Raw genomic sequence first — 12,500 nt, forward strand, 5'->3', positions numbered from 1 at the left:
TTCGGTTTTTCCAAGACCTGTAAAAGAACTCGGAAGGTTGGGCCTCCAACCAGGTCTTTCGAGACACCCTTAAAGCCAATTTACATTTTTGTTACATGGGACCCACAAAATTTTATATGGACCCCAGTTAAGAACCACTGGTTTAGAGTGATTCCATGTTTATGCTGTACTTAAGCTCACTCCCTACATCAAATAGATGTTGCTTGAAAGTAAAGTGATATGTGTTGCGCTCAAGAACACAGCTCACCACCCGCTCCAGGATCTGGTCATCGTGTGTGTAGCACCCGATTTTATTGAAAGCATCGACAGCACAATCCTCCACAGTAACTGACCAGTTATAATCCTGTCGGGGTAAAACACACTTGCCCAATCTGTCACACAGGGGTATTGAACCCGAAACTATTGTCTGTGTGTATGTATGTGGTTGGGAAGCGACTTACTTAATTGTACAGCCATGCCTGCACCATTTTCTTTCCATTTTTTTTTATTTTCAAAAAGAGCAAATAAATTTATTTTGTATACGTAGATTTTTAAAAAATCGACAAAAACCGATAAAATCTCGCTCAGTGAAACGATGCAGTTCTCCTATAACAGCGTCCGAATTATTATTTCATATAACTGCCAGACATTGTACTCAAAAACCTGATGTACCGAACTACATATACTTCGTGTATGTTAGATTGAGTAGATTTCAGTACAAGTTATTGTGTATAACGGCAGAAAGAATGGAGAATTGATAAAAAATTTAATAGGTTCCACGCAAAATTTGCATATTGGACATATTCTGTCCATTTTCTTACTGAAAATATCATGGTGCATTGGTGCTCAATGCTTCTCTAAACAGCATGTGTGCATATATATGTTTACATCTGTATGTGCATGTATACACACACACACACATATACATATATAGATATATACACATATGGTTGTGTGGTTAAGAAGCTAGTCTTACAACCGCGTGGTTTGGGGTTCAGTTCCATTAATCAGCACTTTGGACAAGTGTTTTCTTCCGTAGTACCGGACGAACCATTGCTTTGTATGGGAATTCGGTAGACCCCAGCACTTTTTTTTTTGGAAACCTGTCGCTTAATCTAACGCTCTTTTTTGCCGAACCGCTAGTTTATGAGGACGTAAGCATATCAGCGCCGGTTGTCAAGCGGTGTTGGGGGACGAAGATAAACACAAACACACATACACATACACACACGACAGGCTTCTTTTAGTTTCCGGCTACTAAATCCATTCACTGCTTGACAGTCGGTGTTGGCGTGTTAACGTGTGCGTAACGTAGCACTTCGACAAAAGATACCGATAGAATAAGTATCAGACTTTGAAAGAACAATTAAGTACTGGGGTCGATTCGCTCGACTAAAATTCTTCAAGGCAGTGCCCCAGCATGGCCGCAATCTAATGACCGAAACAAAGATAGCAGAGCTACCATTAATTCTTTGTTGCAGATCTATATATATATATATATATATATATATATATATATATATATATATATATATATATATAGGGTGGGGGAGTATGTGTGTGTCACGGATTCAATTTGAGTTGCAGCTTTTACGAAGAATCGAGTGTCGGAAATATAGAATCTCTGTCCGAAATCCATGACCACACCAATTGTCCATGCAAAACATTTTCACTCGAGATTTTGCCCAAAACAGTGGGCGATTGCTGCAGTCACCTGACTGATTCTCAGGTACGTCATAGTAAAATATAAGAAACAACAGAAGTCAAAGGTTAATGTATACATGACAAAGATAATGTAGAACAAGCTTACTTGGTAGAGGAAGAAAACGCGGTGATAGTAACCAAATTTGTTTACAATCGGCAAAGAAAGATAGGAGATGACACGAATACACTGAATGATTAATAACTATGCGAAAATGAGAAGTTAGCACACGCAGTGGCATAATATGTACTTGTTGATAATAACAATGGCAAAGAAAGTGATACAAAAACGAGCAAGAGAAAGCTAGTAAAGTAACTTTTTTTCTTTTTTTCGAGAAGTACTTTTCAGGCAAGTGATTTGATCTGAGGTCGTGTGTTGAAAAAAAAATACAATTGCAGCGTGGAAAATACGCATTAACCATTCAAAAACACCACAAAGACTATTTAAATTTATTTAGTAGATATTTACTATTTGGCGTCAAAACGTTTCGTCGCACCAACTGTGACCTGGTCACTGACACGATTCAACTGCATCTGGCTTGTGATGAAGTTGTTGGTTAGTATATACAGGGTGCCTATGAATTATCTTTAGAATTTGGAAATTTCAGAAAAAAAAAGGATAATTCAACAGGGGTTATTGAAAAACATAGGCAAGGAAATAAAATTTTATTAGAAGCATCCAAACATTTCCACGCGGGTTCCATTACTTACATACAATAATCATTTCTCTGATAGGGTACAAAGCCTGAAATTTGGAGGAGGGAATAGTCGATTACATTGACATCCGTACACAACTGGTACTTATTTTATCGATGCCGAATGGATGAAAGGTAAATTCGCCCTCGGTGGAATTTGAACTTAAAGACGGAATCTAAAGACGGACGAAATGCCGCTGAGCATTTTGCCCGGCGTGATAACGATTCTGCCCGCTCTCCGCCTTAACTGCTGTTAACCTTATTATTTTTTTGTGAATTTTTTTTTTTCAAATTGTAATTGCAGGAATGGCTGTGTGGTAAGTAGCTTGCTTACCAACCACATGGTTCTTGGTTCAGTCCCACTGCGTGGCATCTTGGGCAAGTGTCTTCTACTATAGCCTCGGGCCGACCAAAGCCTTGTGAGTGGATTTGGTAGACGGAAACTGAAAGAAGCCCGTCGTATATATGTATATATATATGTGTGTGTGTGTGTGTGTGTGTGTGTGTGTGTGTGTGTGTGTGTGTGTGTGTGTGTGTGTTTGTGTGTCTGTGTTTGTCCCCCCCCCTAGCAGTGTTTCACAACCGATGCTGGCGGCGGTGGTGGTGGTGGTGGTGGAGGTTTCGGCGGCGGTGGTGGTGGTGGTGGTGGAGGTTTCGGCGGCGGTGGTGGTGGTGGTGGTGGTGGTGGTGGTTTCGGCGGCGGTGGTGGTGGTGGTGGTGGTGGTGGTGTCAGTGGCAGTGGTTGTAGTAGCAACGGTACAACTGATGATGCTAATTGCAATTAAATGACGGTTAATTAGTACTAAAGTTAATGTATCGAGCTCGCTGGTCAATTGAAAAAAAAAAAAGATTGATTCAGTTGAATATAGGTCTATCCTCGTTTATCACGGGTATTAAATGAATCAGTGATAAATGAATTATAGAACAAATGAGTAAAAGTAGTTTTCGTTCCGAGACACCAAGTTATCCCGAATATTGTAGGTGGTCGCCGAGGCATGTTTCTGCGGCACAATCACAGTCTGTGACTGATCACCGACCCATGTTATCGCAGATCAATTTCTGATAAGCGTAACACGGTTCACAATTACCCCACCGTGTTATCTCGGATTAGTGAGGAATGAATCAGAAATAAGCAAGACAGCATATAATAGGCAGAAAAGTCCGCGCAAATGTTCTGTTATTTTGATGATTCTTCAAATTCCTTGAATTTTTTATTGGCATCGAAACAACTAGATTCATTTACAATTGGGAGAGTCTCCAATTTCTCCGTTTCTTTCAAATACTCTGCAAGTAGTAAGTCACCGTTTCGAGTTTGTTTTATCTTTTACTTCTCATCTTGTAAGATATTTATGGTAACCGAAAGCAGATGTTTCTTGATTAACGCTTTGAACTTCATGCTAAATTAATTTTCCACCTCCAGAGTAAAGAGTCTATGAAAAATCTACTCCTCAGTTTTCCTGAGCGCACTTTTAGAAGGACGTGCAACTAATTCGGCATCTTGAATCTTCAAACTTCTTGGACCAGAAACATATTTAAGTAACCCTAAAATTTTCATTTGTCTCCTTGAAAAATAATAAATAATCCAGCATTCCTTTAGTGACGTTGCCAAAGGAATATTGTGCGGTTGTTAATACTTGAAAGAGACTTCAGTGGTCAAAGTCGTTCCTTCTCTTGAACAAAGGCCCTTTAGTGTCATCTCAGAAGGGACGACACACAGTGACGATGCCTTTAAAATTCCCCATTTGTTTGAAATAATAGTCTCTGTGAATTGAATTACACTTAATGCTCTTGCTTTCAGTCAAGGATCGTCTTAATTTCTTTACAGTTAACTCGGTATTTAACAAATTCTTGGGGCATCTTATTTTTCAAACAAAGTATCCAAGCAGTTCGACTAATTTTCCTTCTTCCTTTATTTTTTTATTTTTTGCTTTTTCAGCAGAGAAGCTCTCTTGAAAGGATGGAATAATTTACCTGTTCTTGAAGTTCCAAAACGGGATTTTAAATTCTTCAATTGAACCATCAACGTCTTCAATTTCATATAAAACTTCACTGAACGCAACTATAACAATTTCGACTTCATCATCGTCACTTCCCGTGTTCTCATCTCTTGATTCTTCAATAAAATCTTGTTTATGATGTTTAATTTGAAATCTCGTTTTTTTTTTTTTTTAATTTTAATTTTTAAATTAGGGGTTTTAGCTAAATCGACTGCATGCGCTAAACATTGCTGATGTCGGAGTAAGATTTCTCTTCCAAAACCCTACCATAACATGCAAACATAATATACTATGAAGCATACTAAATGTTTTTTGTTCTTTTGTATTTTTAAAAGTCAGTACCACTTTCTGTTACATCAGTAGAGCTTCTTACATTATTTTTGGTAAGGTAAGGCGGCGAACTGGCAGAAACGTTAGCACGCCGGGCGAAATGCTTAGCGGTATTTCGTCTGTGCCTAGAGTTGAAAATAATATAAATTCCGCCGTGGTCGACTTTGCCTTTCTTATTTCTTTATTGCCCACAAGGGGCTAAATATAGAGAGGACAGACAAGGACAGACAAAAGGATTAAGTCGATTAGATCGACCCTTGTGCGTTACTGGTACTTAATTTATCGACTCTGAAAGGATGAAAGGCAAAGTCTCTCGGAGAAATTCGAACTCAGAACGTAACGGCAGACGAAATACCGCGAAGCATTTCACCCGTCGTGCTAACGTTTTCAACCAGCTCATCATCTGTGATCTGTTATATTAATTCATTCCTAATGAGAAACATTCATTAATCATATGTGGGTATAATGTGTGTGTGTGTGTGTGTGTGTGTGTGTGTGTGTGTGTGTATATTCAAGGAATAAGAATACCTCTTATATAATGTTGAGAGATGTCAGAACTCTGGGAACTATGTCAAAAATTGCAATTCTCAACAAAAACTAGTGCTTTCCACCATCCACACATTGACATCAAATAACCCAATTATTTCAGAGCTAAACAATAAACTAGTTATTGTTTTTCTTGTGAGACCTCCGAGTCAATTCATGATTTAAATAGACCATATGTGTGTGTGTGTGTGTGTGTGTGTGTGTGTGTGTGTGTGTGTGTGTGTGTGTGTTGTTCGGATAGATCAAGATATACAGGGTGGGCAAAAGTAGCTATACAGTTGCTTTATAAGGGTAGAATGATCCTTTCGTTTCTCTATTTCTGTTTTAAACCCAAGAGGTTCATAAGTCGACTAAGGGATCTGCGAGAAATCCCTAATTCACTGGAAGCCCTCCGTTTTATTTTTTATTATTTCTGGGGATTTTGAGTGGACGCTTGGGTCACAACTGTTTCATTTTCTGTGCGTTACAGATGGACCCAGTGTGCTAAAATTTTGTTACCTATTCTGTAAACTGTTAATCTCGACGGAGCTGGTCTTTGAAACTCTTCAGTTCATTTCTGTCTAACCATTTCTGCATTCCCCGTTTTCCAATACTGCTTGATGATCCACTTTCGTTCATCGTTGACACATTTCCTGTGTCCTTATGTTTACAAGGGAGAGATAAGCATCTCCACCCAGCTAAGCCTGCATCCAGAGACATGTCTCTGAGTCTTTGCTCGTCATCTGTCTGGAGTAGCAATGGCCTGCTACTTGTAAACATAAGGACACAGGAAATGTGTCAAGGCCGACAGGAAGCGATGCTGCATCCTAGGGCTAAATAGCAGTAGTATTATTCCCTCACATGGAACTGTCACATTAAGTTGACAACATATAACTATTTTATATATAGATTATTTTACGCAAAATCTAATTTTGTACAGTGATATTTTATCCGAATTTTCTTACACTATTCTATCTAGTATGTGGTATTTTTAAATTCCATTTTTTTTTCAGTAGTTGTGTGGACTCTTCCTATATGTGTATAGCTTTTTAGAGAAATTACTGAAGGGTAATTTAAAATTTCACCAAAAACTTTAAAATTTATTCAGATTTCCAAGTTCAATCTCATTGCGTAGCACCTTGGGCAAGTCTTTTCTACTATAGCCTCGAGCCGTCCAAAGCCTTGTGAATGGATTTGGTAGGCGGAAACTGAAAGAAGCCCGTCGTGTAAATACACACACACATACAAACATGTGTGTGTGTGTGTGTGAGTGAGAGAAAGAGAGAAAGAGAGAAAGAGAGAGAGCCGGTCTTGGTGTGTTTACGTCCCCGAAAAATGAGTACTGGTGTCGATTCATTTGACTAAAAATTTTTCAAGGTGGTGCACCAGCATGTCCGCAGTCTAATGACTGAAACAAGTAAAAGATAAAAGATAAAAAACAATAGAGCTACAAAAAAAAAACCATAAAAGACAACGATAAAAATATTTTACGTTTCAATTTTGCGTTTCGTTAATTTATGTTAATTTAAATAACATTGGAAATGTAATTTAAATAAAATAAAATAAATTAATTGAAATAAATGGAGGGAAAAAAACGAAGGAATTTATTTAACAACTCAATAAATACCTGAATATTGTTACACGACATTTTCGCATGTCTTTTCCATTACTAATAGCAGACTGCCTACATTACTGTACACCTAAACACACACACATACACAGTGCGTAGAAACGACACATATACATATACGCGCACACAAACTTTACCGCACGTATTATATACACGCATGCGCACACACGCACACAGTCACACAGAGGCTGCAGTAAATGTCTCTTATGACAATTATATGTCCTCGCATTACGTTGCTTTCCTGAACACTTACTCACGGCATCTCACATTTCTATTGAATCATTTATGTATGTAAAGCATGTTTCTGCAGCTATTTTATGCATGCACTTTTTTCTTCTCTCTCTCTCTCTCTCTCTTTCTCTCTCTCTCTCTCTCTCTCTCTCTCTCTCTCTCTCACACAGACAAACACACTCTTTCTCTACAAACTTGTGCACCCAACCAGCCAACCTACCAACCTACAAACCTACCTACCTATCTCCAAAACAGGACGTACAAGTCTACCCATGTAGCTGTGGTAAGAAGTTTGCTTCCCATCCATATGGTTCCGAGCTCAGTCTCACTGCGTGGCACCTTGGGCGAATGTCTTCTACTTTGTGGTTGGATTTGGTTGACAGAAACTGAAAAAAGCCGCGGCGAGCTGGCAGAAACGTTAGCACGCCGGGCGAAATGCTTAGTGGTATTTCGTCTACCGCTATGTTCTGAGTTCGAATTCCGCCGAGGTCGACTTTGCCTTTCATCCTTTCGGGATCGATAAATTAAGTACCAATTACGCACTGAGGTCGATATAATCGACTTAATCCCTTTGTCTGTCCTTGTTTGCCCCCTCTATGTTTAGCCCCTTGTGGGCAATAACGAAATAAGAATCTGAGAGAAGCCCGCTGTATATAAATATATATATCCCTGGACCTTACACACACACACACACACACACACACACACACACACACACACATATATATATATATACGTGCGTGTGTGTCTTTGTATCAGTGTCTGCCCACCACTACTGCTTGATAACCGGTGTTGGTGTATTTACGTTCCCGTAACTCAACGGTTAGGCAAAAGAGACCGATGGGATAGGTGCCGATGATATTTCGGAATTACAATTCCTTCTTCAGATATTCTTAGATGGAGTCTCTGCTATAAACTGTTTTCCAACGGTAGTGCATTGTTGTACCATTCTAAACTTTTTATTCTTTACAAACAATACACAACGCTTCAAGTGAACTACAATACTCTCCTATTATTTGGGAAGTTCAAAACCAGAAACCCAAGGATTACTTATACAATATCACTGAACTGCAGCATATAGCAATACTTTGGTAATAGATTTTGAGGCAGCCAAGGTCAACACTCTAAGAGAGGAAAAACCCAGAGTTGAGTCGTGTCCAATCTACTCCAAATGACGGAAATTGCAGCTGCAACGACTGCAGCAGGATCTACAAATCCCGTTTAGGTCAAAATTCTTACATAAGCGGCACAACAAAACATCGAACTAAGAACACTGTACAACTGTGTCCTACCGAACGGTCATTCATTGAAACGACAACTAAGCCTAACAGACCTGGTTCCATCCACCAACTTGGCCCTTAAATGTTCTCTATAGCAGGGGTTTTCAAACTTTTTGACTTGCGGATCCCTTTATATTTCAAGCTTTACCTTAGGGACGCTTATGAAATTTATACATAAATATTTGCTTAAATTAACATATATTTTTACATTTATTTATTTAACAGTATTTACCAAATAGGTTTATTGTCAATTAAAAGATTTAGATTAAAAAACATATATAAAATCAAATTGCCCATAAAAAGTATTTGCTGTCCACGGACCCCCTGTCTTGTCCTTGCGGACCCCCTGTGGTCCACGGACCACAGTTTGAAAACCCCTGCTCTATAGAGTGCATTCTTTTACAAACATTCAGAAAAACACCAATTTCGAATATTTTTCTAATTCTACAAGACAAAGAGAGGGGCTCTGGGAAAAGTCAGGAGTGATGACCTTGTCTAGACTAGGTCATGTACAAAAGAAAAAGAAAAAGAAAAAAGACAAAAACGTGTGTGGATGAAAGGGATGTTGTGGACATAAACCAGGTCCCCAAATCTAGGAATTTAGGTAGTTGAGTGAAGCTGTCTATATTTTGATATAATGCAAAGTGACGAAAATTGAAAACTAACGAAGCCAAGTAACCAAGCTTTTGAAGCGGCAAACATCAAAGGAAATCATCAAAGTTAGAGTTAAAACAAGATTAAACCAGCTGTGAAACAACTGTCAGGATTTTGGTTGTTTTTTTTTTTGGTTTTGGTTTTTGTCTTTTGACAAACCCTAAAATAAACCATGAAGTATCAATAACATCTGACTAATCAATAAATAATGCACACACACACACACACACTTGCACACGCATATACACTACCCTTTATATATATATATGTGTGTGTGTGTGTGTGTGTGTGTGCGTGTGTATATATATAGTTCATATTTATATATATATATATATATTTATATAAACACACACACATGTACATATACACAGATATACCTATGCATATACAAACATACATATATCTATAGAAATGGGTGTGTATGTGTATGTGTGTGTGTGCGTACGTGTGTGTGTGTGTATGTGTGTGTATGTGTGTGTATGTGTGTATGCAATATAAATACAATAAACTGAAATCCCTCATGGTATAAATATTAAATAAAATACATTTTCCTATTACCGAATCATAATTATGCTATTTGGAAAATAACATCCTATAAATACAAGTAGCAGGCCATTGCTACGCCAGACTGATGACGAGCAAAGACTCAGAAACATGTCTAGGCTTAGCTGGATGGGGACGCTTGTCTCCCCCTTGCAAACATAAGGACACAGGAAATGTGTCAAGGCCGACAGGAAGCGGTGCTGCTTCCTAGGGCTAAATAGGGACTGTCACATTAAGTTGATGAAGAGAAATAACCCCGAAATCGCGATACACAGATATTGTTTTGAGCTGAGTGGGGATTCTAGATTCCCTTGTTCGAAAATATAAGGACACAGATCGTGTCGTATAGCCAGCTGGAGACGATGTCGCCTGGGGCTAAATTACAGCAACATTCGTCCTAAACCAGGACTGCCATGTTATGATGTCAAACAATCTTTACTCCATACGCGGAAATCCAGAACTTATGGGAGAACGAAATAGTATCGCTGAAATTCAACATTTTTCAAAGAATAAGAAATCGAAAATGCCCTTTAATGTTCTGAAGGCGGTATATGTTCCACAGCAAACGACCTTTGCTTCTATTAAACTGAATCGTGGTAAGGGCACGTATACGCAACCTACTAAAATTCAGGAAAGATGCTATGAATATTATAAGGGTCTGTTCTGTCGACTTCATTATTTATTAGCGATGAAACAGCATAACTGGCTCAAGAGCCAAGACAGCATTTAACAAAATTTTATGACTGCCGTTCCGCGAAGGTCAAGGTTCTCGAGTCACTTATGTAATGTCGCCGCTAATATATATATATATATATATATATATATATATATATATATATATATATATATAGAGAGAGAGAGAGAGAGAGAGAGAGAGAAAGAGGGGGAGAGAGAGAGAGATGCACACTCACACACAGAGACAGAGAGATGTATGTATGTATTATGTATGTATATATGTATGTATGTATGTATGTATGTATGTATGTATGTATGTATGTATGTATAGACATAGACATACACACACGTATATGTATAGTTAAATAGATAATCAGAGGCGGTCAACCAGGCAGATAGATAGATAGATAGATATAGAGAGAAAAGGAAGAAAAGATCATTTACAGAAACATTAAAAATTCACCGTTCCTCATTGGATGAAGATGGATTTAACCTTTCATACATCAGTGTAGGCCGAAAGAGTAATAGTCACGTGTGTATTTCGATCTGGTACGGGATGACACATGTTGCTGTCTAATCGACATTTAAAAGTGGTCATCGATATCTATGAGCTATGTCTAACATGTTGACAATTTGTGAACTCTGATTACCAAATCGAAATCTACAGCTAAGAAAATCGATATCTAAAGATTCCTATCAATCATATTACTGTATTTATATTGTCTACAGCTATTGCTGCCTTGTCGATACCTGAAGCCAATTTATGAAACCGACGTCTGAAGTTTCTTCTATGTCAAGTCAACATCCAGCAACGACATTTAATCAGTTGATACAAGTCTAAGAGAGGGCTTTTATGTAATCGCTCGACCTGCTAGAAATAGAAGCCAAATATCCCTCGAATTAAACACTCACATCTTAAAGGAATACATGAATGGATAGTGTTGTTCACAGTACATTGCGTCTGAAAAAGTCATGATGGGCATGGTTGGAATTCCTATGATTATATTTCTCGCACGATCGCTATTACGTGGGCCTAAACAACAACAACAACAACAACAACAACAACAACAACAACAACAGCAATTCTTTTTGTCTTCTTGTTTTCGTTTTACTGGTTACAGTCTTTCGACTGCGGTCATGCTGGGAAACTGCCTTGGAGGGTTTTAGTTGACCGTATCTACCGCAGTACTTTTTTTTTAAAGATTGGTACTAATTCTATCGGTCTCTTTTGCTGAACCATTAAGTTATGGGGACGTAAACAAACTAACTCCAGTTATCAAGTAGTTGTGTGGGGCAAACACAAACACAAAGACTCACATACACGTATGTATATATATATATATATATATATATATAATATATATATATATATATATACATATATATATATATATAATAATAATATTAGGAACAAAATCCAAAATTACAGATAAAAACTCAATTAAAATCAATTTATAAAAAATTAAAATTAAATTGAGCTTTACAGATTAAAATATATATAAATATATAGTTTTAGGGAAAAGAACCAAGTTTCATGAACTCATCGATGAAAATCCACTATCACATATAGAAAAATTAATAATTAAAAGCACAATAAATGAGTATAATATTATATTATATTATATTATACTCATTTATTGTGCTTTTAATTATTAATTTTTCTATATGTGATAGTAGATTTTCATCGATGAGTTCATGAAACTTGGTTCTTTTCCCTAAAACTATATATATATATATATATATATATATATATATATATATATATATATATATATATATATGTATATATATATATATATATTATATATATATATATATATATATATATATATATATATATATATATATATATATATATATATATATTATATTATATATATATATATATATACATATATATATATAGGTGAATTACAATGACCTTTTTTGTATGCACAGTTTGTGACAGACCATGCCTTTCTTTTGCTGGGCTCAAATCTCATTTGAGAACCCATGGAAAACGAACTTCCACTAACTATTCTGTCTGTATATCTGTGCACACCTTTCAATGCAGTGTATGCCAGAAGGTTTGCAAAGCTCAAAAGACATCTTAAGATCCTCACAGATCAGAACTTATCTGCAGCTCTTGGCGGTCCAAATCGGAGGTGCAGTCTATGTGGGTGTCTTTTCAGAACATTGTCTGGTTTATAAAGCCACATCAGATGCCATGATGATTCTAAGGTGTAGGTACAGGAGGTAGTCAAATTCTGCATAAGATATA

At 37.2% G+C, this 12,500-nt stretch overlaps 1 long non-coding RNA gene across 2 annotated transcripts in view; it reads left to right on the forward strand.

Moving 5' to 3' along the window:
* Nucleotides 1–4,518, forward strand: part of LOC128248285 (uncharacterized) — a 31,411-nt gene extending 26,893 nt beyond the window's left edge. For both annotated transcript variants that reach the window (XR_008264521.1, XR_008264520.2), the window contains exon 2: nucleotides 4,312–4,518. This is a non-coding gene — a long non-coding RNA (uncharacterized LOC128248285). The remainder of the gene's footprint in view (nucleotides 1–4,311) is intronic.
* Nucleotides 4,519–12,500: the final 7,982 nt, after the last annotated feature.

This window comes from Octopus bimaculoides, chromosome 7 (genome assembly GCF_046866305.1).
Source record: "Octopus bimaculoides isolate indiv1 chromosome 7, ASM4686630v1, whole genome shotgun sequence".
Classification (NCBI taxonomy): Eukaryota; Metazoa; Mollusca; class Cephalopoda; order Octopoda; family Octopodidae; genus Octopus; species Octopus bimaculoides.